Here is a 19,014-nt window from a genome sequence, read left to right on the forward strand (position 1 = left end):
GGTCCCAGCAGTCACAGTGGGCTACTGTGTGTTTGTTTAGCTATGACCCGTGTCTGGTCCGTAGGGACACATCATTACAGAATCCTCAGGTCCCCTCGGTTATTTAACAATCTGCTCACTGTGTCCGCAAAACAAGCACGCCTTCACGTCAATGCCGGTGTGAAGTCAACCCCTCCAGTACACATACACAAACACATACACCTCATTATCCAAACACTTGTTAGAGGAAAGAAAATAAGACAAACTGAAAGCTATTATTGTTTATGCCATAATGCTGTGGGGAGTAACATGTACGGCGGTCCCTGTTGGTGTTATACCCCACTGTTAACATTGTCAGAGTCAGAGGGCGTAGACCAGGCACGTGCACACATCAAAGGTGGCTTGAGCCCCTGCCCTTTTATCCGTCCCTAAAAAGTGCCCTCTCCAGACCATGAATGCAGTTTTTACTATGGTGAAAAAATATGCAAATGCCCTCTTTCCATGTTACACCTGGAGGCAGCATTCAAGAGAATTGCCTTGTCCAAACTCTTCTGAACTTGAATGCAGCATATTATGTTGAAATAATTGCCCTCTCTGTGTAGAAATCCATGCCGTTACGCCACTTATCAAGTATTTACTTGATTATGCTTAGTTCAATGTGGTATCAAACGCTGAAAATAGCCGACCTCCAAGCTCACAACGCGTCAACGTGTTGTGAGCATGGAGGTCTGCTATTTTCGATATTTTCACCAAAAGGCCCTTTTAGAAATGTCAGCCCCTGCCTCTCTAACATTCTCTGCATGTCGCTGGTGTAGACTGCCCCGCCCCAGCTATTAATTTCAATGAAGGTGTTTGATGCTAGTATGTTTTTCCTACCGGATCTGAGCAGAGGCCACTCCTAGCGTCTAAGTGCCTCTCATGCCATTTTGGCCGATAAAGTATAGTTATTGAGTGCGACAGAGGCGCCCGAGGCACCACCGAGCGTGCTAAAGCGGGCGAGTTGCCGCGAGTTGACGTTGTGAAGGTCCCTTGAGCTGACTCAGCGCTGTTCGAGTTGCGTCCTAATAGGGACAGAATAGTGAATAATGTTTAGGTGAGAGCGTTCAGAGTCGTCTAATCAGAGAGTCCTGCCACTGCGGGGTCAGAAACAGCGCTGGTCACGTGGTTCATTGTCACTTTACACCTCATAGACTTCAATGCATTTTGTAAACTTCCGGTTCGCCGTTTGTCACTATACGCCAATAGATGTGTGCGTAGAAGACCTGGCCCCATGAAGTGAACGGGAGTGGCGCAACTCTCCGTAGGTAGAAGGCTCTGAGAGCGTTTGGCTACTGGCCAATCACATCTTTGCAAAAGCTCCTCCCCCTCCTCTCCTCAGATCCGGTAGGAATAGCACACTCATGCGTTTGAAGCAGTACCTTTACTTCCTGGTTGGCTCCAATATCGGAGCCAATAGATAGAAGACAACAGTAGAAGACTATGTGCCTTGAATTAAATAAAAGGTTATAAAATAATGAATGAAATGATGACGTTTTCTCATTCTCTCCCCAGGCGACCTGGTGTCACGAGCGATGCATCACATGCAGCGTCTGTGTGCCGGCACCTCCAGCCCGTTGTGCCTGAGCCCTGGCCGTTCCGCCGGTCAGACCCCGGTGTCCTGGGCCCCTGACGCTCTGCACACGCTCTACTACTATCTGGAGAACCCCAACCTGGAGCCCCCTGCCATGAGCCTCAGCAGGGAGAGGTACAATGATGGATAGTTAGTGACCAAATGGACCTTTGTATACTCTCAGAGTAAAATGAACACTGAGGACTTTACTGTGTAGATTTCTATGGGCAAGGTCACTTGGCCTTTGATGTTGTCCATTTTGAGTGCACAAAGGACAAATGACAGGGCAGGAAGGCCATCAAATAAAACAAGATTTTAGTTTTTCACTGCAGTGAAATAATAATAACCTGATCCATGCTCAGCCCTGCATTAAAGTCACCGGACTGGTTTAAAGATGGAGACTCAGGTGAGAATCTCAACAAAAGACACTGGTTTCTACAGTATATGACAAGAAAGAGACACTGGTGTCTACATTATTGACAACAAATAGACGGAAGAGAAATTGGTACAGTCAGCGTTGGCATTAAGGCCACTGTGGCCTCAGGGCATGCCATTCTTTTGAGGGGCAACGACGGCCATGGCCTTCGTGGCCTCCCTGAAATTCCTGCCCTATAAAGGATAGAAAAAAAGGTGTGAAATTTGCCTGGTCCTTTAGGTTATGGCCGAGACAAGGGTCATCTCCATGCTGGCTTGTGGTGGACATTTTTGTCAAAATTAAATCTTTGCTACGGACATACAAAATGAGCGGACAATAATATTACCAGAAACACATAAAGAGCTAGCCCTGAATGACCATAACATGGTCACCCTTACGGGTCCATTTGGTTCCATTTGTACACTCTCAGAGTTATGGTGGTGCACTGGTACCACTAGTGCTGGTGGAGTGGACTCCTAATGTGTCGTGGGAAACCAGTGTCATACATATTCTCTATTATTCTGAGAAAATCCTGGAGATTTGACATTCAGTAATTGGGTATTATTGTCAAAATAAGAACATTATAATGGCGTGTAAAACTAAAAATCGAAAATAAGAACATTATAATGGCGTGTAAAACTAAAAATCGAAAGTACACATTTTGTCCGTGTACGGACATATCGATGACCCCTGGGCTGAGGTTTTTGTTGTGTATCTGTGTGGTGGTGTGTTGGTATGTCAAGAGCAGAAATGACTGTGTGAGTTATCGGCCATAACCACACTCACAGTCTCCCTCCAGCTGCTATGAATTATCAGCACAGGCTTCCATAATGTGCCAGTTCTCCTTTTCCATAACGAGCGTACCTCGGCGAGCACAACGCCTGGATCCAGGCCAGGGTTTCTCAATCACCGGGAACCAAAAGTTGGCATCGATAACATTTTGACGGGGTTGTAAACAAACAATGACCAAATTAAACGAAGGAATGCTGTAACTCCACTGGGTCTTTATCAGTATTGTCGACGTTTTAAGAAAATATTGTCTATAAACTAGAGGCATATTCTGAAAAGGTCATTTATTTTAAAGTGCTTGTATAAATTTGAAGCTGCTCCTTAAATTGTAAAGTGACTCTGGGTACGCTTATAAATCTGAGCTATTATTATTATATTAAATTGTGGAAAATACTAACCCAAACCATAAAACATGGCAACCTAGAGCAGGGGTTCCCAAACTTTTTTGTCTCAGGGCACCCCATAAATATTTGTTTTAATCCGAGGCACCCCTACATTATAATTTTCACTCCCAGCACCTTATATTTATAGCATATCGTCGTTGTCGGGTGGAAATGTCCAAAACCGTTCGTTTTGTATTTATCATCTATAAAATGTACTAAACTAGTGAAAACAGCAGATCTACAAGCACACAACGCCTCGCATGCTTGTAGATCTGCTGTTTTCATTAGTGCTACAGTCTTGTATGATGAACTTGAAACTTGGAAATACAAGGTTTCTGCCCGACAATGACGATATTTTAGTGATTGTTGCGAGGAAAACGTTGAGATAATAGCCATTTTGGTTAGAACTGACTGAAAATAACTTTGTACTTCAAGTTTAAAATTATAATTAATAATATTTTTTCAAGTGTCCAAATAAATTCCAACTATTATCAAATTATCTCGCGGCACCCCTGGACTGCCGTCGCGGCACCCCAGGGTGCCCCGTCACCCAACCCCTGACCTAGTCCTAGAGGAGTGCGTAATTTAGATGTGTTTTCACTTACCTTTTCACACTTGCCTTGCAGGGCTCAACTGATAATTTCACCACTTTGTCTTCCCTATTTTGGGAACCCTGTCATTATACAGCTTTGTCTAAAAAAATAATATTATGTAAAAAAGCATTGGGAGCAGCAGATGCCATAGCATCCCAAATCATCACTGAGTGTGGAAATGTCACACTGGACTTCAAGCTACTCTGACTTCAGGAGGTTGACCAATAAATCCTTATCTTGTGTAATATTGTAACATTTTGAGATATGGATTTTGGATTTTCATGAGCTGTATGCCATAAAAATCCAAATTAAAACAAAAAAAGGTTTTGAATATTTCACTACATGCGCATTGTATCTAGAATATCTGAACATTGTGGTTTTTATACGGAATTACGGAAAATAATTAACTTTTCCACAATATTCTAATTTTTCTTTTAGACAAAGCTGTGATTTATTTTTATTTGGCAAAATATCCACTCTACAAGATTGGATACTTAGTCGTTTGTCACTATTTTGTGAACATTTTGGAAATGATTTTGAAATAATGTGACTTCTTATTTAATTTGTTTATGTGCTGCAGTAGTACAACACCACAGATCTAAACTGTGCTGATGGTATGCCCCCCCTCCCCCCCAGACCTTTCTACCTCCTGCCCCCCCTCATGGAGTGGATCAGGATAGCTGTGGTGCACGCAGAGCATCGACGCAGCCTATTGGTGGACAGCGATGATGTCAGACAGACGGCCAGGCAACTCCTCCCAGGGGTGGACTGTGAGCCCAGACAGCTGAAGTAAGCCAATGAACAGGAACAGTGTTTGGGTTGATAAATGTCACGTCTAAATTTGAATGCTGGATGCTCATTTCATATCTGAATGGATGGTGTTTTGTCACTGCAGTGGTGGAAAGTAACTAACTACATTTACTGTACTGTATTTCCAATTTCCAATTATTTTACTTCTACTCCACTACATCTCAGAGGCAAATATTGTACTTTTACTCCACTACACTTTTTTTTACTACTTTGTAGTTTTCGATTATTACAAAACATGCATTAACCACTTCAGCTGTAAAGTAACTTTTTTTTAAACTTGTAACAGAGTAGGTACATTGCAGTATTGATACTTTTTTCTTAAGTAAAGGCCTTTGCACACCTTTGCGTTTTTCGGGCCGAATATCGGAGTGAATTTCGGAGCACGCAAATAAAGAAATCAACCTCACGTTATGTCAGTCACGTTTGCACACTGCTGCCCGTTTCGCGCACCACTCTGTCCCTTGCTCTCTCTATCTCTCTCTCTCCGTGCCCTGAAGAAAACGCATTTCGCAACGAAAAACGCAGCAGTGTGCAAAGACCTTTAGACAGTACTTTTTCCACCCCTGTCACTGAAGGTGTTTGTCTGCTTCTGTTTAGTTTATCTTATGTTTCTCCTGTTGTTCTCTGGTCAGGTCAGAGTACTGCTTCCACTCCTTCAGGGGCCTGGATGCGGAGGCTGCCTCACGCAAGTTCCAGGTGGACCTGGGCTTCAGGATGCTGTCATGTGGGCGAGCCGACCTGCTGCGCCAGGCCACGCGACTCCTGGGCCCCCAAGGTCTCAACACCATGGATGACCAGGTGTGTGTGTGTGTGTGTGTGTGTGTGTGTGTGTGTGTGTGTGTGTGTGCGCGTGTGTGTGTGTGTGTGTGTGTGTGTGTGTGTGTGTGTGTGTGTGTGTGTGTGTGTGTGTGTGTGTGTGTGTGTGTGCGTGCGTGTGCGTGTAATTTAAAGACACTTAACTGTCTTACTGCTACGGACATTCGCGTTCGCCCCATTGCCAATAGCTCGTTCTTTGGCTCGTTCTTTTGTACCTTGTTTTGATGTCTGTAAACTGATGAGGGGTCGCGCGGGTGTGTACAGTAAAAGCGTCTCCCGTAATCCTGCTTTGAAATCTCCACCCCACGTAAACATCAATAATGTCCAAATTCACTTCCCGGCTGCTAGCTGTCGATCTATTGCTCTGATGGTTTCCAGTGGAAATAAGCTTAGTCTTTTCATGGATCTCCTTTTAGTAGACCTTGTACCAGTGAACTGTACCGTCATGAAACTGTACCTTTTCCTATGCAAACTTCTAATAAAGTCTTCAATCAATCAATCAATGCGACTCTGCGCCCTGAATGTATGGAAGCCAGCAGCGGCCCATTTCACATTAATTCTTGCATGAGGCTGCCCTCTGCTGCCAGTATGGCCAAAGTACATGTCATTTAAAAAAAATAATAATAATAATAATAAAAAATAATGTAATAGTTATTTTTCTATAACGTCGCAAAGGTAGACTGCTTTGCTGGCACCAGACCCAATAAATAAATAATAACATCTGGCAGTAAAACTGTTAATGTGTTTCTGTTTGATCTCATTTCATACTGTAGCTATTAACACTGTGCTGCCTCTCTTATAAAAGCATCTGTGTGTGTGTGTGGACCCTTAGGGGATGACTCCTCTGATGTACGCAGCGTCAGCAGGAGACGAGGCCCTGGTTCAGATGCTAGTGGAGGCTGGTGCTAACCTAGACATGCAGGTACAGTAAGCACACCTGGTGGGAACCCACAGTAGACCTCCAGGTAAACACATCTGTCCATTAGGGCTGTAATCTAGCCCTGTTTTAGGGATTCGAACTTCGGGGCGATTTTCCGAACGGACCATCGAACCTTCGATGGTTCGTTCGGTTCATCAAACCATCGAACGTACTGTACCTTTAACCAGCTAAAACAGTGTAGGAAATGTTTTAAATGCGCTGTTTTAACCATTGAAAACGCGTGGATGCGTGGCCGCATTAACACTTAGGCTAACACTTGGAAAATCCAACCCAATCGGAGAAAATGTTGCGCAGTTTGTTGACGAACAGGCTCAATGTATAGCGGAGTTGCACGGATGATGATTAGACTTGGTGACTGCGTCGGAGCGCGTCGCGTTCGGGCTGAACTGGTCTCGACGTAACAACCCCAGAAATCGCATTATAGATCCTTTAGGGGGTTGCAATGAAATCCATCTTTGCTCATGCTTAGGAGAAAGGCTGTTTAATCTTTGGGTGCGTGGATGGGTGTTCGTGTTCGCTGTTCAGAGCACACACAAGTCTCTCTCTGCCCAGCTCAGAGTGCTGCCTCTCACTCTACTGTCTGTCATCAAGCGTGTGTCAGGCAGCGAGGCTGGTTCGCGGCCCCAAACAGGAGCGGAATTGGAGCGGAGGACGGTCCTTGATCGCTCCAAGCTGTTCTGGTGCATTTTATAACTACTTTAACGGTCACCATTAAACTGTTAGTGTTTACCGGTAGGCCTAACTTATTTCATATTTGGCTATCTCTACTACTGTGATATTCTGAATAGGCCTATCACATTCTGATAATTATTTTTCGTATAAAAAAAAAAGAAGAAAAAAAAAAGAAAAAAAACCTGAACCCATTAATTTCGAACTTCGATTGCCAACGTAACGAACGAACGTTCGAATCCCCGAAGGTTCGCTTGCAGCCCTACTGTCCATTCCACTTGATATAATGGGATGCTAGACTGAAATGCCTTAAAACAGGCGTCTAATAAACTTGACCTTTCACTCTTTACTTAGTCTGCTCTTTTTCCCCTCTACACTAAACCCCTTTGCCTAAAATAGGCGATCTACAAGCTCACAACACCTCGCAGCGTGAGGCGTTGTGAGCTTGTAGATCTGCTATTTTTGGCTAACGTTCTCAGGTAAAAAAAGGTTTCTATCACACAAAGATTTGGAAGACCCCCTGTAGTAACTCTGAGGATCCCCTAGGGGTCCCGGACCCCCTGTTGAAGACCGTTGCCTTAAAAGATATCAGGTAAATCTTACAATCAGTCCAAAAATGAATCAGCAACTAAAGTGTGGGTAGACTAAAATAGGCAAACTATTTACTATGGAATATTGCTAAAGTTATTATGTTTAATGTTATCCTATGTCAGCGCTGTGTCTACATTGCATCTGACCATGGTGGCTGGCTGTTGGCCATCCAAATCTACTCGCTTGGTGTCAGATTCATTACGAGAGCATTAGGTAAATGAATAAAAAGAGAAAACTGATATTCATGCTGACTTGTTTGAAGCAGAGCCTGCCCTGCAGGCTGCACTGCATAATTATGCTGTATGCTGTTGACAAAATATCAGTTGATGGAAGTATTTTGCAGTTAAGAATGCTGACCACTGATCACACAACACCATAATGTCCTAAGTTGGAATCCAGCTTCCGACCAGTATAGAACATAATAGAACATGGGTCTTCAACAGGGGGTCCTCTGAGTTACTACAGTTGGTCCTCCAAATCTTTGTGTAATAGGATAATTCTTTTAAACGAACAACTTGAACCCTAGCATCCCTATTCTGAGGTGAACTTAAGCCAAAAATAGCAGATCTACAAGCTCTCTCTGTCTCGCAGCGCGAGGAGTTCAGTGCTTTTGTAACGGCCATCAGTGCTTTTGTAACGGCCGGTAGAGAAGGGCTCGTTTTAAACATGAACGTGATCTGGAGTTAGATTAAGAGATAAATCCACTTTTGGGAATCTCATAACACTGGCCTATATGGAAAAACGGATTTCCTGAACACGTTATCTCCCGTTGAATTGGAGTGTTTCTCTTCAGCCGTGGCTGCCCCAGACAGTAAATTACAGTTTAATGTAAACCCTTATTAGACGCGTCAAACGCGCCGTCGACACTCGGAGACATCAAATAGTTTGGCGTGTGCACGCGTCGTCAGCAGCGACCGTGTTAACATGCTGCTGTTTCCTCTGCAGATCCCAGGCTGTTCTCCCAGACATCCGTGTGTCCACCCTGGCAGCAGACGCTGGGTGCCGCTCACCTTCGCCGTGCTGCACGGACATCTCTCTGTGGCTCAGGTACACCACCACTCTCTGCTACAGTATTATGTGTACCAGTATCGCTTGTATATCCACTATTTTCAGTGTGTGATATCCTCGCTCAACTTAGGCTTTTCTTGTGCTGTTAGCTGTTGTTGGAGGCGGGGGCAGACGTGGAGGGGGGAGCCATGATGGACGATCAGGACAGCTGTGCCGAGACTCCGCTCCAGCTGGCTTCTGCTGCAGGTGGAACCCTTATTTAATAAACCTTCTAAAGTAGTTCTAAAGTACTGTTGCGTCTTTGCACGGACCTTGGAATTCCCTATTTGGAGCTTGTCACAAACAAACGCCACACGTACAGTACATCTGATGGCTGAACAAGTTGTCCATCTTCTCAAGGTTACTATGAGATGGTGAGCCTGCTCCTGGCCCACGGGGCAGATCCTCTGCTCAGAGTGCATCATGGGAGTTCTCTGACATCACCACTGTACGAGGATATGAACTGCTTCAGCTATGCTGCTGCACATGGACACAGGTGGGCACTAAACACTACTACTGCTGCTACTACTAGTAATGCTATTACCAGTAAGACTCCCTAATCGGGAGATAAGCGACCGTAGGTGGCTTATCTCCACAAATAGGGCAAAAATGTGTTTTTCCAAAATCTTCCTGATCCATGTTGATGACATGAGTGTAGACATGCTGTGTAGTGATATTCGTGATTTTAGGGCAAAAACTGTAGGAGCAGTGTCCAAAAATGTGTTTTAAAAATCGGCCTGAAGGTGGCGCTACAATAGGGCCATGTGAGAAATGAGGGGTGGGGTCTCCGCGTTGCCTTGGCGGACGAATAGGTACCGGCCCCGGCTCTCCCGGACGCTCCTAGCCCGAGTTACGGCATTTTATGTGCGCTGCAGTGGCAGGGGGTCCTCCACTGGGGGCGCCACCACTTTTGCATCCGTTCTGGAGCACCAGGAGTCGGTGGTCCCCGGGAATTCCCCGTGAGCAGCCCCGTTGGGGTGGTCATTTGGTCATTTTTGCACATTTGGTCATTTTTTACATCTGGGGGTCCCCCAGGGACCTGGGGGTCCCTGGGGCTCCGGGGGTCCTTGGAGGTTGTAGTTTGGCAGGCAAGGAGTGTGTGTATAAAATCTGGCATGGATCGGGTCAACGGGTGCGGAGATATAAGCAGGGAAAAAGTGTGACGTGTGACGTGTGAGCACATTTGGTCATTTTTTACATCTGGGGGTCCCCCAGGGACCTTGGAGGTTGTAGTTTGGCAGTCAAGGAGTATGTGTGCAAAATTTGGCATGGATGGGGGCAACGGTTGTGGAGATATGAGCAGGGCAAAAGTGTGACGGACTGACTGACTGACTCACTCACTGACAGACAGCCCGTGGAGGTTTTGGTAGTAAATGCGACCTACGGTCGCAACTACTAAACACTAAACACTACTACTGCTACTACTAATGCTATTACTACTAAACACTAAACACTACTACTACTGCTACTACTAATGCTATTACTACTAAACACTACTACTGCTACTACTAATGCTATTACTACTAAACACTAAACACTACTACTGCTACTACTACTAGTAATGCTATTACTACTAAACACTACTACTGTTACTACTAATGCTATTACTACTAAACACTAAACACTACTACTGCTACTACTAATGCTATTACTACTAATAATAATAATTCTGACCACCTTTACACTCTCAAACTCTACAGATTTTGCTGTGTATTATAGTACGGTAGGTGATCTAATTAACCTATCTACAAGTACTGTACTATAGCAACATTCTGTATTGCAGCTTTTCTGATCACTCTGTACTGCTGTACCTAATCTACCTAATCTGCCTTTGAGGTTTATTGGAATTTATGATTCTTTTAGTCTTTAGTTTTGTCAGGAGGACATTGAATCATCTAATTACTTGATTACCCTATGCCGCTGCAATGGCTGCATCTCCCCTCAGGGATTAACAGTCTCATATGGTGTCTTGTACAGAAACGTGCTGAGGAGGCTGCTGATGCAGCCGCAGCAGAGGAAGGAGGACATCCTCTCCCTGGAGGAGATCCTGGCTGAAGGAGTGGAGGAGGAGGTGCAGGAAGGTGACTAGAGATGGGACCATATGAACATTTCATGTCACCATTATTGTGACCAAAATAATTCTGATTTAGGATATTATTTATCGTGATAATCAAAATATCCCCAACATCCATTATCCCGGGGCGGAACATTTGACAAAAAAAAGAGCAGATCTACAAGCTCACAATGCGTCATAAAGAGATTTGGAAGAGAGTGAAAGAAAAGAACGTATCAAGTACGTTATTTCCGGGTCCGTTTTAACAATTATAGAGGGTTTAAATGTACTGGATATGCAGCTCTGCAAATAAAAGGTGAATTGATCCCAGCATGACGGAGGATAATTTCACGATAAATTGAAATCTCCATTATATGATTATTGTGAGTGTTTTTTAATCACGATAAACGATTACTAATAACAATTATGGTCCCATCCCTAAAGGTGACGCTCACAGACAGACGCCCAGCCTCAGCGCATCGCCCAGCCCTGCTCCCAGGCTGTGTAAGGCCAGGATGAGAGCTCTGCAGCAGGCTGCCTACTACAGCGCAGAGCACGGCTACCTGGATGTCACCATGGACCTCAGAGCAATGGGTAGGCCTTCACATGCTGTTATTATTATTATTATTTTTTTTTTTCCATAATTTTTTTAAGTATAGACGGTTCAATATCTGAAAACACAAATTGACATGAATCCAAAATACACTGAATATTGTGCTGTCAGTGTCAAACAATGACACTATGGAATCTATGAAAAGGTACTGGGGGTCCCTGCTTCATCTCTCTCTCAACTAAGGGGTCCTTCGCCTGAAAACGTTTAAGACCTCTGATCTATCACTTCCCTTCCCCTCTACCATGTGCTAACATTCCTCCTGTGCAGGAGTTCCATGGAGGCTCCATGTGTGGCTGGAGACTCTCCAGAGATGTCAGATGCTGTCCCGGGACGAGGAGATCCTCTCCCTCCTCACAGAGTTCTCCTCCGTCAGAGCCGAGGACTACAGCCAGGAGCTGATCTCCACAGGCCTGCCCCTCATGTTCAGCATGCTCGTCACCAGCAAGGTAACACAGAGATGTTTTATTGCGACCGTCAGGGAGCAGTTTACTATGAAAACCTCCACCGGCCGTCCGTCCGTCACACGTCACACGTCACACCTTTGCCCTGCTCATATCTCCGCATCAGTATGACATCACACCACATGTGTACACAAACCTTTGTGTACGTTGCTGTGGCAACAGTCTGTTGTTGCTGGTTTGTTAGTGTACGTTAGCAACCACCTTAGCAACCATGGTTTTACCCTAGCAACCAACTGTTTACCCTAGCAACCAACTGTTTACCATAGCAACCATGTTTTTTTACCCTAGCAACCAACTGTTTACCATAGCAACCAGATACGCAGAGCAGGGATCTCCATATATGGGCATAAACAGGTGACATCACACTGATGTCAGATACTCAGAGCAGGGATTTCTCCATAATATATGGGCATAAAAGGGATTCTGTTAGGGATCTCCATATATGGGCATAAAAGGGATTCTGTTAGGGATCTCCATATATGGGCATACAAGGGATTCTGTTAGGGATCTCCATATATGGGCATAAAAGGGATTCTGTTAGGGATCTCCATATATGGGCATAAAAGGGATTCTGTTAGGGATCTCCATATATGGGCATAAAAGGGATTCTGTTGGGGATCTCCATATATGGGCATAAAAGGGATTCTGTTGGGGATCTCCATATATGGGCATAAAAGGGATTCTGTTAGGGATCTCCATATATGGGCATAAAAGGGATTCTGTTAGCTGTTAGTGATCTCCATATATGGGCATAAAAGGGATGCTGTTAGGGATCTCCATATATGGGCATAAAAGGGATTCTGTTAGGGATCTCCATATATGGACATGAAAGGGATTCTGTTAGGGATCTCCATATATGGGCATAAAAGGGATTGTATCCCAGATGATGCCCTGTTAGGAGATCCACACTAACAGAATCCATATATGGTCCTACCGACAGCTGCTATAAGCCAACCCTGGCGATAAGGTCTGAGTCGAAGAAATGCTTCTTTCCTGGTATAAGGGTCATTTGTGTACGGTGTGATGTCATACTGATGTCAGCAGTGTGACAGGAGATAAGCGACCAACGGTCGCTTATCTCCCGATTAGGGAGTCTTACTGGTATAGCTCTCTATCCACAAGTTTCCAATGTCCCATCGTGCAAAACCGGCACCTCTTGTCCACGTATCTCTGTCACGCTTGACACTGTGGTTCCATGGGTTTGTCTGTGGTTCTATGGGTTTGTCTGTGGTTCTATGGGTTTGTCGCTCTGACATCATGCTCTGATGTCACTGTGATGTCAGGGGAACCACTCTTAACGCTCTGACATCACGCTCTGGCTTGATGTTCCTTTTATGCCCATATTTGGAGATCGCTGATGTCATCACGAGTCACACTTGCAAATTAATTACGTCCTTGTCCGTTTTATGCCCATATATGGAGATCCCTGTCCCGATCTGGGAATGCCCATATTTGGTAATGCTCATACTGTATATGGGCATGTTCTGACATCACATTGTTGACTATCATGCAGGGGTCTCCATATGGATAACTGGTCCGATATACATCACTGGTCAGATGGCCAAGAATTAAGGGCGAGGTCGCATGTCGCCCTGATGCGTCTTACTAGTATATAATATACAGGTATATATCATATGACATATACAGGTATATATCATATGATATATACTATCATATATGATATCAAGTCTTCACCTGCTGTTGCCTTGGGTGACACACTAATGTGAAAGTATTTTGTGGTGCACTTTTTCCTGCATTTCACGTTTCCTCTGTAGGTGATAACTAGAAGCCATTTCTTCCCCTTTGCAGGACTATGTGATAACGAGGAAGTTGGCGTCCGTGTTTTCCCACTGTTACGGAAAAACTCCAGTTCCGCCCATATCTCCCATGGACATCACCCTGTCTACACAACTAGGTAGCACACCTTCTTACAGTGAGAACGCTACAATGGTTTCTTTACATTGTCTGACTGTCATTTGTTGATTGAATACTTTATTAGCAAGATTGTTATCAGTACAACAACAGCACAGTGTCATTATCAGTCTTTCTGTATGCTTCATTCACCATTGTCAATGTGTCTGTGCTCAGATTGTCACTTCCTGAACAACAGAGAGATGTCGGACGTGGTGTTTGTGGTGGAGGGCCGTCCCTTCTACTCCCACCGGGTGCTCTTGATGTCTGCCTCTGAGAGGTCGGTGCCATCCAAATATTTACATCAACCTGTGGACTTAATGTGCCTCATAACACATCGTCGTTGTCGGATGGAAACCTTGTATGTCCAAAACCGTTCGTTTTGTATTTATCATCTAAAAAATGTACTAAACTAGTGAAGACGTGTGCTTATAGAGCTGCTGTTTTCACTACTTTTGTGCGACGGCCTTGTATGGTGAAGCAGGGCTTTACTTTGCGAAAGAATTTACTAATTTGAAACTTGGAGATACAAGGTTTCTGCCCGACAATATATTTCTAACACAGCGAAATCCTGAATGTTGACTCATTGCCTGCCATGGGAGGAGTTTGAGGAGGGCAACCAAATCCTTGTGTGATAGGATAATTATTTTCAATTAAAAACGTTGAACCCTCGCATTCCTATTCTGAGGAGAACTTTAGCCAAAAATAGCTGCGAGGCGTTGAGAGCTTGTAGATCGGCTATTTTCAGCAAAGAGGTTTGGTGTAGAGGTCAAAAAGAGCAGACCAAGTTCAGAGTGAAAGGTCAAGTTCAACTACGTATCGACCATTGAAGTGGCTAAATGTCTGAAAAAAACATTAACACAAATCCAACATAGACTGAGGACAGTGCGGACAAACAAGTAGATGAAAATCGCATTTATACAATATGTAGAGGGGGTCCCTGCTTCATCTCTCTCTCAGTTAAGGGGTCCTTGGCCTGAAAACGTTGACGACATAGTGGATTCCTATGGGACGACGTGGTGGAAAGCGAGGTTAATACGAGAGCCTGTATCTTACAAATGGATTGTCGCTTATGGATCAGGATTATTTTCCTATTCTAGGAAACCCGTGCACGTCTTTTGAGGGCTCCCGTGGGTGAATTGGCAGAATATTCTATGAAAAACAGAAAACACTAATGAACAAATTAATTCCTGGCAGTCAATGCGTTAATTGAATTGTGTAGAATGTGGAATGGAATTAATTCTGAAACATGAATTCTTTGTCTTCTTTCGGAAACAGATTTCGTCTCCTGCTAAGCGACTCCCCCGACCAAGGCACCATTCACATCAGCCATATCAGCTACAGCACGTTCCAGGTAGGATGGGATGGAACTAATAACTGGCTTCTAATATTATGTGTGATTTAGGATCAGGGGTGTAGTTGTCCCAATTTAAAATGAAGCAAACACGGAACAATAGCAGATCTACAAGCTCACAGCGCGGCACTGCAAGCTTCTAGATCTGCTATTTTTGAAAAAAACGTGAAAATGTGTGCAAGTCTTTGAATTTCAAATCCTTCTATTTGTTTCTGTTTCTATGTCAGTGGTGCTGAAACTCTTTCATGTGAAGGACCCCAAAAATTACCCCCATCTCAAAATATTTAGTTCCAGGGACTATATAAAATTTTACAAAATGGTCACTTTAACAAGGTATTATAATTATATTCTCCACACTTGTATTCTCCCCATCTTGACAGAATGGTATATTCCCAGGTTCCGCAGGTCAGCTGCACAGGTGCATTGCATTATTGTTAATTGTGGCACTGTGGCACGTTTACTAACATGCCAAGTTTAGCTGCACTTGAACAACCATTCCAGGCTGCCATATCCAGCCCAAGAAACTGTAGAAATGGGGGGAAATTTAAATGTACTTCTTAAAATAAATGTATCATGCCTGTTGCTAAGGTATGGCAACATGACTGGTGTCTTGCACGCGCGCCTTCGCGCTCGTGCAAGACACCAGTCATGTTGCCATACCTTAGCTTTTTCTGAACTGACGCCACTGCCACCCCCTTCCAGCGTTGGACTATAATCTTTTTGGCTGCTACAAGTCCTGCCAGGCAGACGTTGTGTGACTTTCCAGTGAGTCATAATTTAATAAGGTTTTGCTCTCAAACCGTAGCTGATAAAGAGACATCTTGGAAACCAAACACTATTCTATTTCACCTTGTAGCAACTCATAATGTAATAACAGCTCATAATGTAATAATTTAAAATGTAATAAAAACTCATAATGTAATAACAGCTCATAATGTAATAATTTAAATGTAATAAAAACTCATAATGTAATAATCAGCTCATAATGTAATAAAAAAAATTAGCGCATAACGTAATAACAGAGTTTTCTATAATGTAATGTGTTACATTGAGAACCACATGTAGCCGCTCATAATGTAACAATGGCCCATATTGTGGAGAAAAGTCATACATTGTCATATTATGTATTACCTCTGACAAACGTAGCAACGTTTGTTTGCTGGTAACAGACAGACGGACGTAGAACCACTCACGGACGGACACACACACACACACACACACACACACACACACACACACACACACACACACACACACACACACACACACACACACACACACACACACACACACACACACACACACACACACAACAGACATTGCAGGGTAGGGTGCAAAACATAATTTCGGCCAAGCCTTTTGGCCTTGCAGAGACTAGCCTCGTAAAGCCCTCTTCCGGAAAGCTAGGCGGAGACAATAAAAGATCATAATGTAATAATGGCCCATATTGTGGAGAAAAGTCTTACATTGTCATATTTATTGTGACCGTAGGTCGCATTTACTATGCAAACCCGCAGCTCATGTTTGTCACTGACAAACGGCCGTTTGGCGTCTTGTCTTTCACACAGAGAAGAAAAAATCCAACCGCGACTTTCAATGTGTCTGCTACAGTCCATAGAAAACGGGGCTGCTTTGACCAAGCCAGCAATGGGAGATAGACGAAGGAAGAAACAGCCATTTTACAAAGCCCAGATCTATGGATGTGAACGAGGTAATGGAGCTGAGCTGGAGCTGCTTTCGCAAAGCATTATGGGATATGAAGTCTTTTCGCTCACCAGCCGTGGTGGCACCTGTTTACCTAGTTACCATGGTAACGAGTTAACACGTCCCTGGACGTGATAACGGGGTCCTGGCACTGCACCGCAGTAATTCTTATCACGTTCCTGGACGTGTTAGGCAGCCCAAATGTTAATGTAAAAACATTTTAGGAATGTGTAGAGCGGCCGCCTGGAAAACCAGAGGTTTCTGGTTTGATTCCCATCCCAGGCTATGTGCCGAGGACAAGGTTTATGAGCAAGACATTCGACCCATTACTGCTCCTCCCTGAACTCTCATCTGAGCAGCCATTATCTGTGTGAAAATGAAAAACTATGCATAGCTTGCGAGCTAGTTAAGGCAGCATACACTTGAGAGGTTACACACATGTGCATTACTACCCTGACTTGGCAATTAGCTGACCAATTGGGTGGGTTTCCTTCTGCGTTCCTTCTGCGTAAGTGTCCCTGGTTTGTTGTTATGCACCATTTGCATCCACCACCACCCCAGCACCACCAGTTGGCTCTTCTATTAGTTCTGTTCCCCATGGGGGGTTGTTATTGTACACGTATCTCTCTGCCCTTGGATCCACCAAAGCTCTGTACTAGTCTGGATGGATCTAAGTTCCAAATACTATGTCATCACGCAATGACATCACAGCATTGTCATCACAACCAATGTACTGGTCTTTAAAAGTAAACGTCCACTATTCCAACTAACAAAACTGTCGATTAACAGCATATACTGTAAATTTGTTGCACTAGTTCACGGTGGTGCTGCTGTGTGAAATGATTCACTGGACAATAGATCTGAAAGGAGGACCTAAAGAGCACTACCATGCTGCTGTTGTAGTCGGACACAAGCTGTACTCATTTGGAGGAGTCAACAACTACCAGGATCAGATTGAAGTCCACATCTTCAACACATTGTCTTTGTGTTGGAGGAAGCTGCTCCCAGTGACAAATGGAAGAGGACAAAGCCCCATTGAGGTTCCCTCCGGGCGCCAGGGCCACACAGCTGTGCTGGTAGAAGAAATGGTCTACATCTGGGGAGGATTGTATCCATACTCAAATGTTCTTTTTGGCTTTGATGTCGACACCCACAGCTGGTTCATACCCAATATTTCTGGGACTATTCCAGAAGGAAGGAGCTACCACTCAGCCTGTGTCCTGGAGAAGGTCATGTATTTGTATGGAGGAGGATACACCCAGCTGACTGGACGTACTAATGACATATACAAGTTGAACACTAACACAATGGTCTGGTCTTTAATTAACACCAGGGGAACTCAGCCACCTGCTTCAACAAGTCACTCTGCCACCATCATCGGGACAAAGATGTTTGTATTTGGGGGCTTTGGGGGCTTTGGGGTCCGTAGGGGCGATAGGGGCAACTACTACAACAGCATCAGAGTGTTTGACACAGAGACCAGCTGCTGGCTGAGCACGCCTTCTAGACGCCTCCCAGAAGGACGCTCATGTCATTCAGCCTTTGCCTACAATGGAGAGCTGTACATATTTGGTGGCATGAAAAGGAACCAGTCCTTCAATGATCTGTGGAAATTCAGTCCAGAGACCTTCTCCTGGAAGCAGGTTGAGACCAAGGGCAAAGAACCCTGTAGGATGAGTGGGATGTGCTGTTGCATAATGGGAGATTGTATTATAATCCATGGAGGACACAAAGAAAACAACCACATTTCTGGTGACCTGTACATCCTGGACTTAAATCCCAGCCTGAAGATGTTATGCAAGCTAGCAGTCACTCAGCATGGTCTGGAGCTGTCTGAACTCCCACATGACATCAGTTGGGAACTGGCAGCCATGACTACCAACAGAAACAGAACTAAATGACAACCCCCACACACACACACACACACACACACACACACACACACACACACACACACACACACACACACACACACACACACACACACACACACACACACATTGAGCCCACTACATTCAATAAACAAACAACATGGTCTAAGCATAGTTCATTTCACCAATCGTCCCGCTAGCCAGTCACAGCGTGTCCTTTGAAACTTTGATCCGTTTGTGCCAAGATGTATGCCATATCTAGGCCAGATGTAGGCCATGCTCCTTGAGATTTTCACTAGCATAAATGCATGATGCAATACTACCTTTTAGTCTGTAACTAGTCTTAAAATATTACCTACAATCAGCGTATTGTAGATCATTTTAAAATCAATATCTACAATAGTAT

The 19,014-nt window shown here is 44.3% G+C and overlaps 1 pseudogene across 1 annotated transcript in view; it reads left to right on the forward strand.

Moving 5' to 3' along the window:
- The window catches only part of LOC308288850 (ankyrin repeat and BTB/POZ domain-containing protein 2-like), a 44,921-nt pseudogene that overhangs the window by 19,595 nt on the left and 6,312 nt on the right, over window positions 1–19,014 (forward strand). Inside the window, exons 5-17 of the transcript in view lie at window positions 1,531–1,723; window positions 4,405–4,557; window positions 5,211–5,376; window positions 6,227–6,316; window positions 8,540–8,641; window positions 8,752–8,848; window positions 9,002–9,137; window positions 10,619–10,722; window positions 11,152–11,288; window positions 11,575–11,753; window positions 13,578–13,683; window positions 13,857–13,959; window positions 14,958–15,033. The product of the transcript in view is annotated as an ankyrin repeat and BTB/POZ domain-containing protein 2-like (transcript). The remainder of the gene's footprint in view (window positions 1–1,530; window positions 1,724–4,404; window positions 4,558–5,210; window positions 5,377–6,226; window positions 6,317–8,539; window positions 8,642–8,751; window positions 8,849–9,001; window positions 9,138–10,618; window positions 10,723–11,151; window positions 11,289–11,574; window positions 11,754–13,577; window positions 13,684–13,856; window positions 13,960–14,957; window positions 15,034–19,014) is intronic.

The sequence above is a fragment of the Nannobrachium achirus genome (assembly GCF_963921795.1).
Source record: "Nannobrachium achirus genome assembly, chromosome: 7".
Lineage (NCBI taxonomy): Eukaryota > Metazoa > Chordata > Actinopteri > Myctophiformes > Myctophidae > Nannobrachium > Nannobrachium achirus.